The sequence below is a fragment of the Budorcas taxicolor genome, chromosome 2 (assembly GCF_023091745.1).
Source record: "Budorcas taxicolor isolate Tak-1 chromosome 2, Takin1.1, whole genome shotgun sequence".
NCBI classification, from domain to species: domain Eukaryota; kingdom Metazoa; phylum Chordata; class Mammalia; order Artiodactyla; family Bovidae; genus Budorcas; species Budorcas taxicolor.
The window spans coordinates 35,079,446-35,094,940 of NC_068911.1; the positions used below are offsets into that span (position 1 = coordinate 35,079,446).

Sequence of the window (15,495 nt, forward strand, 5' to 3'; positions counted from 1 at the left end):
TTCTTTTTGCGTAGTCAAAACACTTACCCTGAGATCTACCTTCTCCACAAGTTTTTAAGTGAGTGACATGCGTGCCTGCTCAGTTGCTCAGTCACGTCTGACTCTTGGCGACCCCATGGACTGTAGCCCGCCAGGCTCCTCTGTCCACAGGGTTTCCCAGGCGAGAACACTGGAGTCTGCTGCCATTTTCACCTCCAGGGGATCTTCCTGACTCAGGGATCGAACCCAGGTCTTGTGCATCTCCTGCATTGGCAGGCGGGTTCTTGACCACCGAACCACCCGGGAAGCCCAAGCTCATGACACCACGGTGTTAACCGCAGGACCTAGGTTGCACAGCAGGTCTCTGGAATTTTCTCATCGTGGAGTTAGACCAAAGCTGGAGCGGGGAATAATCCATTCTGGGGGGAGTGAGGCGGGCGTAGAGTGTGGAGAGCGGGGCCACTGGCGAAGCCTTCTGAAAGGGCAGAAGTCTGAGAAAGACTCTGAAAAATGTCCAGACTTTCATCTCCTGTGGGCCATGGAAACTGCTGGAACAAAAGTGTGGAGGTAGAGAGAGACAAATACTATATAATATTACTTCTATGCAGAATCTTAAAAATACAATGAACTATCATATATGACAAAAAAGGGGCAGACTCAGGGATTCAACAAACTAGTGGTTACCAGTGGGGGTGGTGGGGGCTATGAGGGGAACTAAGTCGCTTCAGTCATGTCTGACTCTTTGGGACCCCATGGACTAGAGCCCACCAGGCTCCTCTGTCCATAGGATTCTCCAGGCAAGGATACTGCAGTGGGTTGCCATGCCCTCCTCCAGGGGATCTTCCCCACCCAGGGATCGAACCCACATCTCTTATGTCTCCTGCATTGGCAGGTGGGTTCTTTACCACTAGTGCCACCTGGAAAGCCCCCTGGGGGGAGCAGACGGTGCAAAGTATTCGGTGTCAGATAGGCTAAGGGATGAGCTATTGCACAACACAGGTGATATAGCCAATTTTCAAATATTTGTTTATTGATTTGGCTTCACTGGGTCTTAGTCGTGGCACGTGGAATCTTCGCTGCATTTTGTCGGATCTTTGGTTGTGGTGCACAGACTCTCCAGTCATGGTGCTTGGGCTCAGTAGTTGTTCAGTTGCTCAGTCGTGTCCTACTCTTTGCGACCCCATGGACTGCAGCACGCTAGGCCTCCCTGTCCATCACCAACTCCTGGAGTTTACTCAAACTCAACTCAACTCCCGGAGTTTACTCAACTCAGTAGTTGAGGCATGTGGAATGAGTTGCTCTGTAGCATCTGGGATCTTAGTTCCCAGACCAGGGATCAACACTTCATTCTAAGGTATCCCCTGCATTCTAAGGCGGATTTTTAACCAGTGGACCACCAGGGAAGTCCCAGCCCATATTTTATAATAATTGTAAGTGGAATATAGTCTTTCAAGTTGTATACAATTTTAAAAAGTATAATAAGAAACTAAAATGCAAAAAAGAAATTAAAAAGTAGAGCAGTAACTGACATTAGAAGAACTCCAAGTACCCAGGGTAGCTAAGCAGGAGGGGTTTTGTAGGGAGTGGCAGTTTGTCAGGCCAGCAAGTCCTTTTTAAAGTACTTATGACTCAAGTGGCTGCATATTTAACTAATGGTTATATCTGCAGCAGATTTTGCATCAGCCCTAGAAGGGTTTTATTTTTTACCTTTATTGAGGTATAATTTACACATCATAAAATTAACCCATTTAAAGTGTACAATCCAATGATTTTTAGTAAGTTTACCGACATGCACTTCCACTATAATCTAATTCTAGAAACTTTTCATCACTCTCAAAGGATCCCTTGGGTCCATTTACAGTTAATCCCGTTTGCTCCACCAGCCCCGGGCAACCACTAATCCACTCTCTGTCTCAGTGAATTTGCTTATTCTGGACATTTCATATAATTGGAAACCTACTCCATGTGGTCTTTTGCATCTGGCTTCTTTCACTGAGGGTTTTTCTAGTGGCTCCGTGGTAAAGAATCTGCCTGCAGTGCAGGAGACTTGGGTTCTACCCCTGGGTCGGGAAGATCCCCTGGAGAAAGAAGTGGCAACCCACTCTAGTATTCTTGCCTGGAGAATTCCCATGGACAGAGAAGCCTGGCGGGCTACAGTCCTCAGGGTTGCACAACTGAGCGACTAAGGACAGCATCAGTTCAGTTCAGCTGCTCAGTCATGTCCGACTTTTTGCAACCCCATGAATCACAGCACGCCAGGCCTCCCTATCCATCACCAACTCCTGGAGTTCACTCAAACTCATGTGCATCAAGTCGGTGATGCCATCCAGCCATCTCATCCTCTGTCGTCCCCTTCTCCTCCTGCCCCCAATCCCTCCCAGCATCAGAGTTTTTTCCAATGAGTCAACTCTTTGCATAAGCATGGACCCAAGAAATGTTGACTGGAAGGTCTTTATGGCTGCCTATTTTCATGTCTTTTAGATAAATACCTAGGAGTCGACTGGCAGGTTGGATCGTCAGTCAGTTCAGTCGTTCAGTCGTGTCCGACTCTTTGCGACCCCATGGACTGCACGCCAGGCTTCCCTGTCCATCACCAACTCCCAGAGTTTACTCAAACTCATGTCCATTGAGTCAGTGATGCCATCCAACCATCTCATCCTCTGTCATCCCCTTCTCCTCCTGCCTTCAATCTTTCCCAGCATCAGGGTGTTTTCCAGTGAGTCAGGTCTTTGCAAAGTATTGGAGTTTCAGCTTCAGCATCAGTCCTTCCAATGAATATTCAGGACTGATTTCCTTTAGGATGGACTGGTTGGATCTCCTTGCAGTCCAAGGGACTCTCAAGAGTCTTCTCCAGCACCACAGTTCCAAACCATGAATTCTTTGACATTCAGCTTTCTTTATGGTCAAACTCTCACGTAAGTACAGACTACTGGAAACGGTCCCCTACAAGTGTAGTGGCTTGATGACTTCATTCTTTTTTTTTTATGACTTTTTACATGTAGCCGTACATGTAAACCACCATACAAACCAACACCAACTAACAGAATATTTCCAGCACCCCAAATTTCCCCTCACCATACCCCTTCTCCACTCCCTGTCCAGTGGTAACTGTGATGCCAAGTTCCAGCACCATTGATTAGTTTTGTCCCTTCTTGTAGCTGATGTAAATAAGATGTTTGTCATGTTGTCACATCTCAATAATTTGTTTTTTTATTGCTACAGAGCCCTGGAGAAGGAAAAGGCAACCCACTTCAGTATTCTTGCCTGGAGAATTCCATGCACAGAGGAGCCTGGAGGGCTACAGTCCATGAGGTCGCAAAGAGTCGACACGACTGTCCAACTAACTTTCACTTTTCTTTGCTCTAGAGTATTCCACAGTGTGATTATACTAAAAATAATTTAACCATTCTCCTATTGATGGACACTTGAGCTATTTCTAAGATTTTTGTTGTTGCTATTGCTATTAGTATATCCTATTACTTAAAAAAAAAGAATAATTCAGACTTCCCTGGAGGTCCAGTAGGAATCTGCCTGCCAGTGCAGGAAATGCGGGCTCCATCCCCAGTCCACACGCCATGGGACAGCAAAGCTGGAACACCACAACTGCTGAAGCCCTAGAGCCCATGCTCTGCAACGAGAGAAGCCACTGCAATGAGAAGCCCAGGCACAGCAAACAGAGTAGTCCCTGCTGGCTGCTAGAGAAAGCCCACGCAGCAGCAAAGAGCCGGTGCAGACAAAAATAATTTAAAAAATTTAAAAGAACATTAAAAAAAATTTTTTTTAATTAGAAAAAGAATAATATGTTCCAACCTAAATAGTATGTTCCCAAAGCATTCTCAAACACCTGTAGTATGACAACCTGGTAAGAATTTATTCAAAATATAAAGCTTTTAAAATTACCTGATTATTTCACAGCAGTGAATTTGTTAATGGGAACTTTGTGAAGTAGGCATCAATATGGTACAGTATGTACGGCATATAATAATGTTATATAACATTATGTTTCCTTTGTGCAGTGAACTTGTACTGTAATATGATTAAACAATGAAATAATGTGTTAAGGTTACAAGAAAAATATCTAAAGTGGACCTCATTTCACAGCCCCCAACATACCTAGCCAACTTTGGAACCTATGAAAGGGTAAGTCTTCAGGGAAAGAATGGGTGAGATGAAATGAACAGCACTTATATTTTTTAATTTATTTTATTTAAGCACAGTTGCTGTACAGTGTTGTGTTAAATTCTGCTGGACAGCAAAGTGACCCAGTTATATAGGTATACACATTCTTTTTCAAGTTCTTTTCCATTAGTGTTTATCACAGGGTATTGATATAATTCCATGTGCTATATTGTAGCATTGTTGTTTATCCAGTCTAAATATAATAGTTTACTTCTACCACCGGGTCTCTAGCCTTTCCCATTCTATTGTTTTCCTCTGTTTTGCTTCCCTTAAGAAGGCCTTCTTATCTCTCCTTGCTGTTCTTTGGAACTCTGCATTCAGTAGGGTTCTCCTTTCTCCTTTGCCCTACGCTTCTCTTCTTTTCTCAGGTGTTGGTAAGGCCTTCTCAGACAACCACTTTGCCTTCTTGCATTTCTTTTTCTTGGGGATGGTTTTGGTCATCACCTTCTGTACAATGTTAAGAACCTCCATCCATAGCTCTTCAGGCACTTTGTCTATCGTATCTAATCCCTTGAATCTATTTGTCACCTGCACTGTACAATCTTAAGAGATTTGATTTAGGTCATACTTGAATGACCTAGTGGTTTTCCCTACTTTCTTCAATTTGAGCCTGAATTTTGCAATAAGGAGCTGATGATCTGAGCCACAGTCAGCTCCAGGTCTTGTACAGAGCTCTTCCATCTTCGGCTGTGAAGAATACAATCAATCTGATTTCGGTATTGGCCATCTGGTGGTGTCCATGTGTAGACTTGTCTCTTGTGTTGTTGGAAGAAGGCATTTGCTATGACCAATGAGTTCTCTTGGCAAAACTCTATTAGCCTTTGCCCTGCTTAATTTTGTGCTCCAAGGCCAAACTTGCCTGTTACTCTAAGTATCTCTTAACTTCCTACTTTTGCATTCCAGTCCTCACAGAGTTGGGCATGACTGAAGCAACTTAGCAGCAGCAGCAGCAGCAGCAGCATGATGCAAAGGGCATCTTTTTTTTCCCCTTGGGTTCCAAAATCACTGTGAATGGTGACTGCAGCCACAAAATTAAAAGACGCTTGCTCCTTGGAAGAAAAGCTATGACAAACCTAAACAGAAGAGGCATCACTTTGCCAACAAATGTACACATAGTCAAAGCTATGGTTTTTTCAATAGTCATGCACGGATGTAAGAGCTGCACCATGAAGAAGATCTGAGCATCAAAGAATTGATGCTTTTGAACTGTGGTGCTGGAAAAGACTCTTGAGAGTCCCTTGGACAGCAAGAGGGCTTCCCTGGTGGCTCAGAGGTTAAAGCATCTGCCTGCAATGTGGGAGACCTGGGTTCTATCCCTGGGTCGGGAAGATCCCCTGGAGAAGGAAATGGCAACCCACTCCAGCATTCTTGCCTGAAGAATCCCATGGACTGAGGAGCCTGGTGGGGTACAGCCCATGGGGTAGCAAAGAGTCAGACACGACTGAGCGACTTCACTTTCACTTGGACAGCAAGAAGATCAAAACAGTCAATCCTAAATGGGAAGATCCCCTGGAGAAGGAAATGGCAACCCACTCCAGGTATTCTTGCCTGGAAAATCCCTTGGACAGAGAAGCCTGGTGGGCTACAGTCCAAGGGGTCACAGAGATTTGAACACAACTGAATGACTAAAACTTTCTTTCTTTCTTTCTTCTTTGGAAGGACTGATGATCAAGCTCCGATACTTTGGCCACCTGTTGTGAAGAACAGACTCATTGGAAAAGACCCCGATGCTGGGAAAGACTGAGGGCAAGAGGAGAAGCGGGCAGAGGATCAGATGACTGGATGGCATCACCGACTCAGTGGACATGAGTTTGAGCAAACTCAGGGAGACAATGAAGGACAGGGAAGCCTGGTGTGGTGCAGTTCGTAGGGTTGCAAAGAGTCAGACACGACTTATCGACTGAACTGCTACCAGGTGGTTGGTTCGGCAGTATAGAATCCGCCTGCCAATGCAGGGGACACAGGTTCAATCCAAGTCGGGAAGATTCCCTAGAGAAGCAAATGGCAACCCACTCCAGTATTCTTGCCTGGGAAATCCCATGGACAGAGGAGCCTGGCGGGCTACAGTCCATGGGGGTCTCAAAGAGTCAGACACTACTTGGGGACTAAACAACAACAACTAATCCCGTACTCCCAACCCATTCCTCCCCTTCCCACCTCCCCCTTGGCAACCACAAGTCTGTTCTGTGTTCTCGAGTCTGATTCCGTTTCATAGATAAGCCCACTGTGAGACGCACAGTGTTGAAATGGTAGACACTGATTTGGACCATCTATCATCTATCTTATCTACCTATCTAGGAAAATATCATAGCGAATATTTGGAGTGAAAGTCCCAGTACGAGGTGGGTTTTGCACAGTAATTCAGTAAACGGTAGAGACTCCAAATTGTTCTAACTGCAGTCTTTGTAGTGATCTGGAACCACACCTGGAGTAAACCTTTAAGCTATGCAAATGAGCAAGGATTCCAGACCCTGCCTTCAGAAGAGCTGGGGTGGGGAGGAGGGTGGTGGGAGGGAGCCTATAATAAGTGGAGGCTGAGAAGGGTAGGACCAGAACGCTTTCCCATTACTGCTGGCTCTCCCAGACGCAGGGCCCTCTTTATGCTCCCAGACAACTCATTGTCTTGGGATCTGCCATGCTATCGAAGTCAAGGACACCTCAGAAACGGAAACGAATGCCTGTGTATGGCCGGAGGACCAAAGTATCAAATGGCCCCCGATTGCTGAGACAGCTCTCCCCTAACACCCCCAGCACCAGCTTAGCCTGCAGGCGGTTCCTGGAAGCCCGGAGGGACACAAGACAAGGTATGCTTTTTGCAATGACGTTTTCCAAACTCAATTGCTGGTTCATAAGAAAGCTGTTGATTTCAGGGAGGGGGAACATCCCATGGACGTAGGAGCCTGGTAGGCTGCAGTCCATGGGGTCGCTGAGAGTTGGACACGACTCAGTGACTTCACTTTCACTTTTCACTTTCATGCATTGGAGAAGGAAATGGCAACCCACTCCAGTGTTCTTGCCGGGAGAATCCCAGGGACGGCGGAGCCTGGTGGGCTGCCGTCTATGGGGTCGCGCAGAGTCGGACACGACTGAAGTGACTTAGCAGCAGCAGATCTTGCCATGGGCCACCTTACAGAAATCTTAACTGCCTTCCAGAACTGGTTTGTTTCTTCTCCAGGGAGGATGTAGGTCTGCATGCAAATACGTCTTTTCCTTTGCAGTTGAGCCTCTGTCTCTCATTCTCTTGCGTTTGTTGGTTTTTCTTTGGAAGTTGAATTGACCAAATTGAGGTTGGGTCTTTGAGGAGCTAGTTAAAAGAGAGGGGTGGGCACAGAGGTTAGTGGATGGGTGGAGAGGAAAGGCCAGTGGGTCCAGGATCATGGCTAAAAGTGCTCCTCCACAGCACCAGGCTCTAACATGGGATGGGCACAGATGCCCAAGAGCAGTCGTAATCACCCTTGAAAATCCTGTAAGTCACTTTTGCTACCTTTTTAAAATCCAGTTATCTTCCAAGGTAAGAACAAGATTACCTAATTGAGTACAGCTGAATTGACTGTTGTGTTTAGAAATGTCATTACTTTTCCCTTCTTCAAAAAAAAGAAAAAAAAAATTCAAATCCGGAGTCACCCCAGTCCAGAGCTGACGTTGTATAAGTTAACATGAAAAAACTGAGCATTTGTTCTATCTCTGTAAAACTTGTAAGATCTTTTTCCTCCCTTGGTTTCATCTGAGGCTCACGGCCCTTACTCCCATCCCTTTGAAACTGACATTCCGGGCCTCACATAAACACCATCTTCAGCTTCCTTCTGCATGTTTTTTTGTGGTTCCCCATTCCCTGGATGGGGACAGTGGTTAAAAAATACCCACCTGCGAATGCAGGAGACACAGGACACTCGGTTCGATCCCCAGGTCAGGAAGACCCCCTGGAGTAGGAAATGGCAACCCACTCCAGTGTTCTTGCCTGGGGAATCCCATGGACAGAGGCGCCTCGTGGGCTACCATCCATGGGGTCACAAAGAGTTGGACCCAACTGAGCCCACACGCAGTGGATAAGGGCTTTCCAGGTAGCGCTAGTGGTCAAGAGCCCGCCTGCCAATGAGGGAGACAAAAGAGGCGCTGGTTCTGTCTCTGGGTCGGGAAGATCCCCTGGAGGAGGAAACAGCAACCCACTCCAGTATTCTTGCCCGGAGAATCCCCAGGGAAGGAAGAGCCTAGCTTCTTCAGTCCATACTGTCTCAAAGACTTGACACGACTGAAGTGACTTAGCTTTATCTGCACAGGGAATTCAGCCTTCAGAACCCCACAGACAGGGAGAGGGATGTGTGCCTGAGGGTGAGGTTGGAGTTGGGGATGTTGGAGGAAGATGCCGGACTACTCCTTGATGGGTGGGGTGCCTGCAAAGCTCTGCTAGTTCCCACAGCTGCCACAGACATCCTGGCTCTGTTCAGTTCAGTTTAGTCGCTCAGTCGTGTCTGACTCTTTGCAACCCCATGAATCGCAGCACGCCAGGCCTCCCTGTCCATCACCAACTGGAAACCTACAAACCCTACAGAAGTATCGGTTTATTCCTTTAGGCAATATTTGAGTCTTTCCTGTGGATTCTAACTAGAATGAGATAAGGGCAGTTACTACCTTGCAGAGGATGGATACATTCTGCTGGAGGAGACAGAGGCTTTTTGTTTTTTAATCTATATTTAGCAAAATGTCAGATCACGTTCAGCACCTATGTGTACCTGGCCCTAGGGAATGGGGTTCTACTTCATTGAAGAAACTCACATCTAGTAGGGGAAAGGTGAAACAGGGATTTTTGGCAAACACCACTGACGGTCCAGTGGTTAAGACCCTGCACTTTCAATGCAGGGGGCATGGGTTCGATCCCTGATCGGGGAACTAAGATCCTACATGCCATCCAGCACAGCCAAAAATTGAAAAGAGAGGCAAAACACATAACAAGTGTTAAGTCATCAGTCCTTTTAATCAACTGCAACGATGGCTGTGAAGAAGTATCAGGTACAGTGATGGGGTGCTACAGAGGACCTTAAGAAAATGAAGGAAACATTGTGCATCATTTCTCTTAGTAAATCTTTGAAATCTAGTATATATTTCACATAAATATGGAATACTTATGGGTTGCTAGGGTAAAGGATGGGGAGAAGAGATAGCTAGGGAGTTTGGGATGCACATGTACACACCTCTTCTTAATATCTTCTGCTTCTGTTAGACACATGCCATTTCTGTCCTTTATTGAGCCCATCTTTGCATGAAATGTTCCCTTGGTAGCTCTAATTTTCTTGAAGAGATCGCTAGACTTTCCCATTCTATTGTTTTCCTCTATTTCTTTGCATTGATTGCTGAGAAAGTCTTTCTTACCTCCCTTTACTATTCTTTGGAACTCTGCATTCAGATGGATATCTTTGCTTTTCTCCTTTGCCTTTCCCTTCTCTTCTTTTCTCAGCTATTTGTAAGGCCTCCTCAGACAACCATTTTGCCTTTTTGCATTTCTTTTTCTTGGGGATGGTCTTGATCACTGCCTCCTGTGCAATGTCAGGAACCTCCATCCACAGTTCTTCAGGCACTCTGTCTATCAGATCTAATCCCTTGAATCTATTTGTCACTTCCACTGTATAATTGTAAGGGATTTGATTTAGGTCATACCTGAATGGTCTAGTGGTTTTTCCCTACTTTCTTCAATTTAAGTCTGAATTTAGCAATAAGGAGTTCATGATCTGAGCCACAGTCAGCTCCTGGTCTTGTTTTTGCTGACTGTATAGAACTTCTCCATCTTTATCTGCAAATAATATAATCAATCTGATTTCGGTGTTGACCATCTGGTGATGTCCATGTGTAGAGTATTCTCTTGTGTTGTTGGAAGAGGGTGTTTGCAATGACCAGTGCGCTCTCTTGGTAAAACTCTTGTTAGCCTTTGCCCTGCTTCATTCTGTACTCCAAGGCCAAATTTGCCTGTTACTCCAGGTGTTTCTTGGCTTTCTACTTTTGCATTCCAGTCCCCTATAATGAAAAGGACACCTTTTTGGGGTGTTAGTTCTAGAAGGTCTTGTAGGTCTTCATATTAAGAAGAGGTGACAAGACTGTACAGAAGAACTGTACAAAAAAGAGCTTCATGATCCAGGCAATCACAATGGTGTGATCACTCACCTAGAGCCAGACATCCTGGAACACGAAGTCAAGTGGGCCTTAGGAAGCATCACTACGAACAAAGCTAGTGGAGGTGATGGAATTCCAGTTGAGCTATTTCAAATCCTAAAAGATGATGCTGTGAAAGTGCTGCACTCAATATGCCAGCAAATTTGGAAAACTCAGCAGTGGCCACAGGACTGGAAAAGGTCAGTTTTCATTCCAATCCCAAAGAAAGGCAATGCCAAAAAATGCTCAAACTACTACACAATTGCACTCATCTCACACACTAGTAAAGTAATGTGATGCTCAAAATTCTCCAAGCCATGCTTCAACAGTATGTGAACCATGAACTTCCAGATGTTCAAGCTGCTTTTAGAAAAGGCAGAGGAACCAGAGATCAAATTGCCAACATCCGCTGGATCATGGAAAAAGCAAGAGAGTTCCAGAAAAACATCTACTTCTGCTTTGTTGACTATACCAAAGCCTTTGACTGTGTAGACCACAACAAACTCTGGAAAATTCGTCAAGAGATGGGAATACCAGACCACCTGACCTGCCTCTTGAGAAATCTGTATGCACGTCAGGAAGCAACAGTTAGAACTGGACATGGAACAACAGACTAGTTCCAAACAGGGAAAGGAATACGTCAAAGCTGTATATTGTCACCCTGCTTATTTAATTTATATGCAGAGTACATCATCAGAAGCACTGGTCTGGATGAAGCACAAGCTGGAATCAAGATTGCTGGGAGAAATATCAATAACCTTAGATATGCAGATGACACCACCCTTATAGCAGAAAGTGAAGAAGAACTTAAGAGCCTCTTGATGAAAGTGAAAGAGGAAAGTGAAAAAGTTGGCTTAAAACTCAACATTCAGAAAACTAAGATCATGGCATGTGGTCCCATCACTTCAAGGCAAATAGATGGGGAAACAATGGAAACAGTGACAGACTGTATTTTGGGGGGCTCCAAAATCACTGCAGATGGTGACTGCAGCCATGAAATTAAAAGATGCTTTCTCCTTGGAAGGAAAGTTATGACCAACCTAGACAGCATATTAAAAAGTGAAGACATTACTTTGCCAACAAAGGCCTGTCTAGTCAAAGCTGTGGTTTTTCCAGTAGTCATGTATGGACGTGAGAGTTGGACTATAAAGAAAGCTGAGCGCTGAAGAATTGATGCTTTTGAACTGTGGTGTTGGAGAAGACTCTTGAGAGTCCCTTGGACTGCAAGGAGATCTAACCAGTCCGTCCTAAAGGCAATCAGTCCTGAATATTCACTGGAAGGACTGATGCTGAAGCTGAAGCTCCAATACTTTGGCCACCTGATGTGAAGAACTAACTCATTTGAAAAGATCCTGATGCTGGGAAAGATTGAAGGCAGCAGGAGAAGGGGATGACAGAAGACGAGATGGTTGGATGGCATCATTGACTCCATGGACATGAGTTTGAGTAAACTCCGGGAGTTGGCAATGGACAGGGAGGCCTGGTGTGCTGCAGTGCATGGGGTTGCAAAGAATCGGACAGAACTGAGCAACTGAACTGAACTATACACACTGCTATATTTAAAATGGATAACTAACAAGGACTTACTGTATAGCACATGGAATCTACCCAATGTTATGTGCCAGCCTGGATGGGAGGGGAATTTGGGGGAGAATGGATACATGATTATGTATGGGTGAGTCCCTTCTCTGTTCTCTTGAAACTATGGCAGCATTGTTAATCCGCTATGCCTGTGTGAGTGCTAAGTCATATCCAACTCTTTTGCAACCTTTCTGTAGCCCTCCAGGCTCCTCTGTCCATGGGATTCTCCAGGCAAGAATTCTGGAGTGGGTTGCCATGCCCTCCTCCAGGGGATCTTTCTGACCCAGGGATCAAACCTGCATCGCTTGTGTCTCCTGCATTGGCAAGTGGGTTCTTTACCACTAGTTCCATTTGAGAAGCCCGTCACTGCTCCCACTCAGCCAATATGAAATAAAAACTTTTTTTTTTTTTTAAAGAAAGTGAATGATGTCACCTGGGGCAAACATTGGAGGGACGAGGATGGGCATCTCCAGAAAGTCCTTGAGGCCTTCAGATTTAAAATGAGGTGGAAAGGCAGGCAGGGAGGGTCCAGATAAAGCAAGGTGGGATCTAGAAGGTTCTTCAGGGAGTTATCCCATCACATTTTGAAAGGATGACTCTGGCTATGGTGGGAGGAGTGGCTTAGATGTGGGAGTGTCTGGATGGATGGGTTTGGGAAACTGGGGGCGCCCTGGGAGGGTAGAGGGGAAAGAAAGTCAAAGTGATGAACAGGAGGGTGAGAAGGAACATTGGCCTGAACTTGGGCAGGCAGGGATGGACAGAGGCAGGGAACTCATTTGGAGCTGTTAGGAGGCAGAATAGAGTTCCAGGTGGGAAGAGAGGATAAGGCATATGATGGACAGACTTGGGCTTCACCCATCTAGGAAGACTGGGCTACCTGGAGGTTGTCCCAGTGAAATACCTGCATGGTACTCAGCACTCTTGAGAGCTGGACATGCACAGTGCTAACTAAACTCTTTGTTGTTGTTGTAATTTAGTCACTAAGTTGTGTCCAGCTCATTTGTGACCTCACAGACGGTAGCCCGCCAGGCTCCTCAGTCCATGGGGTTTCCCAGGCAAGAATACTGGAGTGGGTTGGTTGCCATTTCCTTCTCCAGGACATCTTCCCGGCCTAGGGATCAAACTCATGGCTCCTGAATTGGCAGGTGGATTCTTTACCACTGAGCCACCAGGGAAACCCAACTAAACCCATGAATTCGATTAATCCTCGTAATAACCCTCTAACCCTGTGCTTTGAGCCAAACTTTCTGCCATGATGGAAATGTTCTATATCAGGGCTGCCCAGAACAGCAGCCACCAGCTCTGCTGGCAGCTGGGCCTTTGAAATAAAAATAGTGCCACTGAGGAGCTGAACATCTAATTGAATTTAATTTGAATTAATTGAAGTTTAAGAACTGATGCTTGATTCTGTTACTGAAGAAATTTTAAGTGTTTTTGAAATAACTTGGTTATATAGTTCTACTTTTGAATATTGATATTATCTTCAAAGGAAATTTGAAAATACATAGAAATACCATTTAAAGTGTTCTTGATAACATTTTGACCCTACTTTTTCAAGGGCAAATTTTTTGAAATCTAAATGGACATCAAGTATTTCCCAATGAAATTTTGACATCTAAATTGAGATACGTTGTAAATGTGAAATATAGGCCAGATTTTGAAGGTTTACCGAGAAAAATGATGTATGTGAAGTGTCCCATTATTAATTTTTTATGTCAATTACATATTGAAGTGATAAACTTGGAGGGACTTCCTAGGTGACTCAGTGGTTAGGACTCCTGTCTCTTTCACTGATGGGACCCAGGTTCAAACCCGAGTTGGGGAACTAAAGTCCTGCAAGCTGTATACTGTGGCCAAAAAGAAAACAAGATAAGCTTGGATATAATTGAGTTAAATGAAGTATATTTATTAAATATAAATAATATTTAAATGATAATTGCCCAAGCCTGCTAACTGGTCTCTCTGTTGTTATTGCTGTTGCTCAGCCGCTAAGTTGTGTCTGACTCTTTGCGACCCCATGAACTGTAGCACGCCAGGCTCCCCTGTCCTTCACCATCTCCCAGAGTTCGCTCAAACTCATGTCCATAGAGTCGGTGATGCTATCTAACCATCTCATCCTCTGCCACCTGCGGTCTCCCTGCTCCAGGGCCAAATCTCCTCCAGCAGCCAGAGATATTTTTAAAAGTGTAAATCTGACCATGCTAGTCCCTGTCTGAAACACTTCAGTGGCTTCTCCATTCCAAATGTATCAAATGTAAATTCTTTCCCATGGCCTGGCACTCATTTGATGCTCACTGAAATATTTGTTGAAAAAATAATGGAAAAAAGACTCCTTTTGTTTGTTTCAAACCTATGTTTTTTAAACTTAAAGACATTTTAAACTGAAAAATTTTAAACACTTAAACTTTATTATTCATGGGGATTCCCTGGCGGTCCAGTGATTAGGACTTGGTGTTTTCACTGCTGGGACCTGGGTTCAATCCTTGGTTGCAGAACTTAGGTCCTAAAAGCCAAAAAATTATTACTCAGGATAACATCCCATCTGCAATAGAAGTCCATTTTCATGAATCATCTCCATCACTGGCTATTCATCTTTTAAGTTTTTAACTATGGCCAATTTGCTGGGTGAAGAAGTACCTTGCTTTAATTTAGATTTCTTTGCTAGTAACTAGGTTGGCTACCTTCTGTTTGTTCATTATTTACTATTTGGTTTTATGGCCAAATTAATTAATAAAACTTTGTTTTTATTGAAAAATATTCTTTTCCACAAGAAGGATTTCCATCCTTCGTCTATGTCATGACTATTTTTTCTCTCTCATTCATTGACTTAACAACAATGATTTTTGTTTGTTTATTTCATGAGTATTTTTTCCCTATTTGTCATTTGTTGGCTTAACATGAATAGTTGTTTGTTTTTGTTTTAATTTGGCTGCACTGCTCAGATTTCGGGATCTGAGTTCCCTGACCAGGGATTGAACCACGCCTTTGGCAGTGAAAGTGCAGAGTCCTAACCACTGGACTGTCAGGGAATTCCCAACTAAATATTTTGAAAAGTAGTCTTCTAGAAGAAAATGAATGCTTGCAAATAAATCTAATTAATTTAAAATACAAGTTAAGAAAAAGATTAGTGTGTGTGTATTAGGAAAATGGTTGATAAAGAAGAATAAATAGTAGTTGATATTTATATGGCAGGCTTCCCTGGTGGCTCAAGCTTCCCTGGTAGCTCAGAGGTTAAAGCGTCTGCCTGGAATGCAGGAGACCCAGGTTCGATCCCTGGGTCAGGAAGATCTCCTGGAGAAAGAAATGGCAACCCACTCCAGTACTCTTGCCTGGAGAATCCCATGGAGGAAGGAGCCTAGTAGGCTACAATCCATGGGGTTGCAAAGAGTCAGACACGACTGAGCGACTTCACTTTCTTTCACTTTCCCTGGTGGCTCAGTGGTAAAGAACCAACCTGCCTATGTAAGACATGTAGATTCGATTTTTGGATTAGAAAGATCCCCTGGAGAAGGAAATGACAGCCCACTCAGATATTCTTGCCTGGGAAATCCCATGGACAGAGAAGTCTGGTGGGCTATAGTCCATGGGGTTGCATACAACTTAGCAACTAAACGA

At 44.5% G+C, this 15,495-nt stretch overlaps 1 non-coding gene across 1 annotated transcript; it reads left to right on the top strand.

The window, feature by feature from the left end:
• The first annotated feature begins 15,093 nt into the window (after nucleotides 1–15,093).
• TRNAS-GGA (transfer RNA serine (anticodon GGA)) lies at nucleotides 15,094–15,166 on the top strand. The gene has a single exon. It is a non-coding gene; the product is annotated as a tRNA-Ser (tRNA).
• Nucleotides 15,167–15,495: the final 329 nt, after the last annotated feature.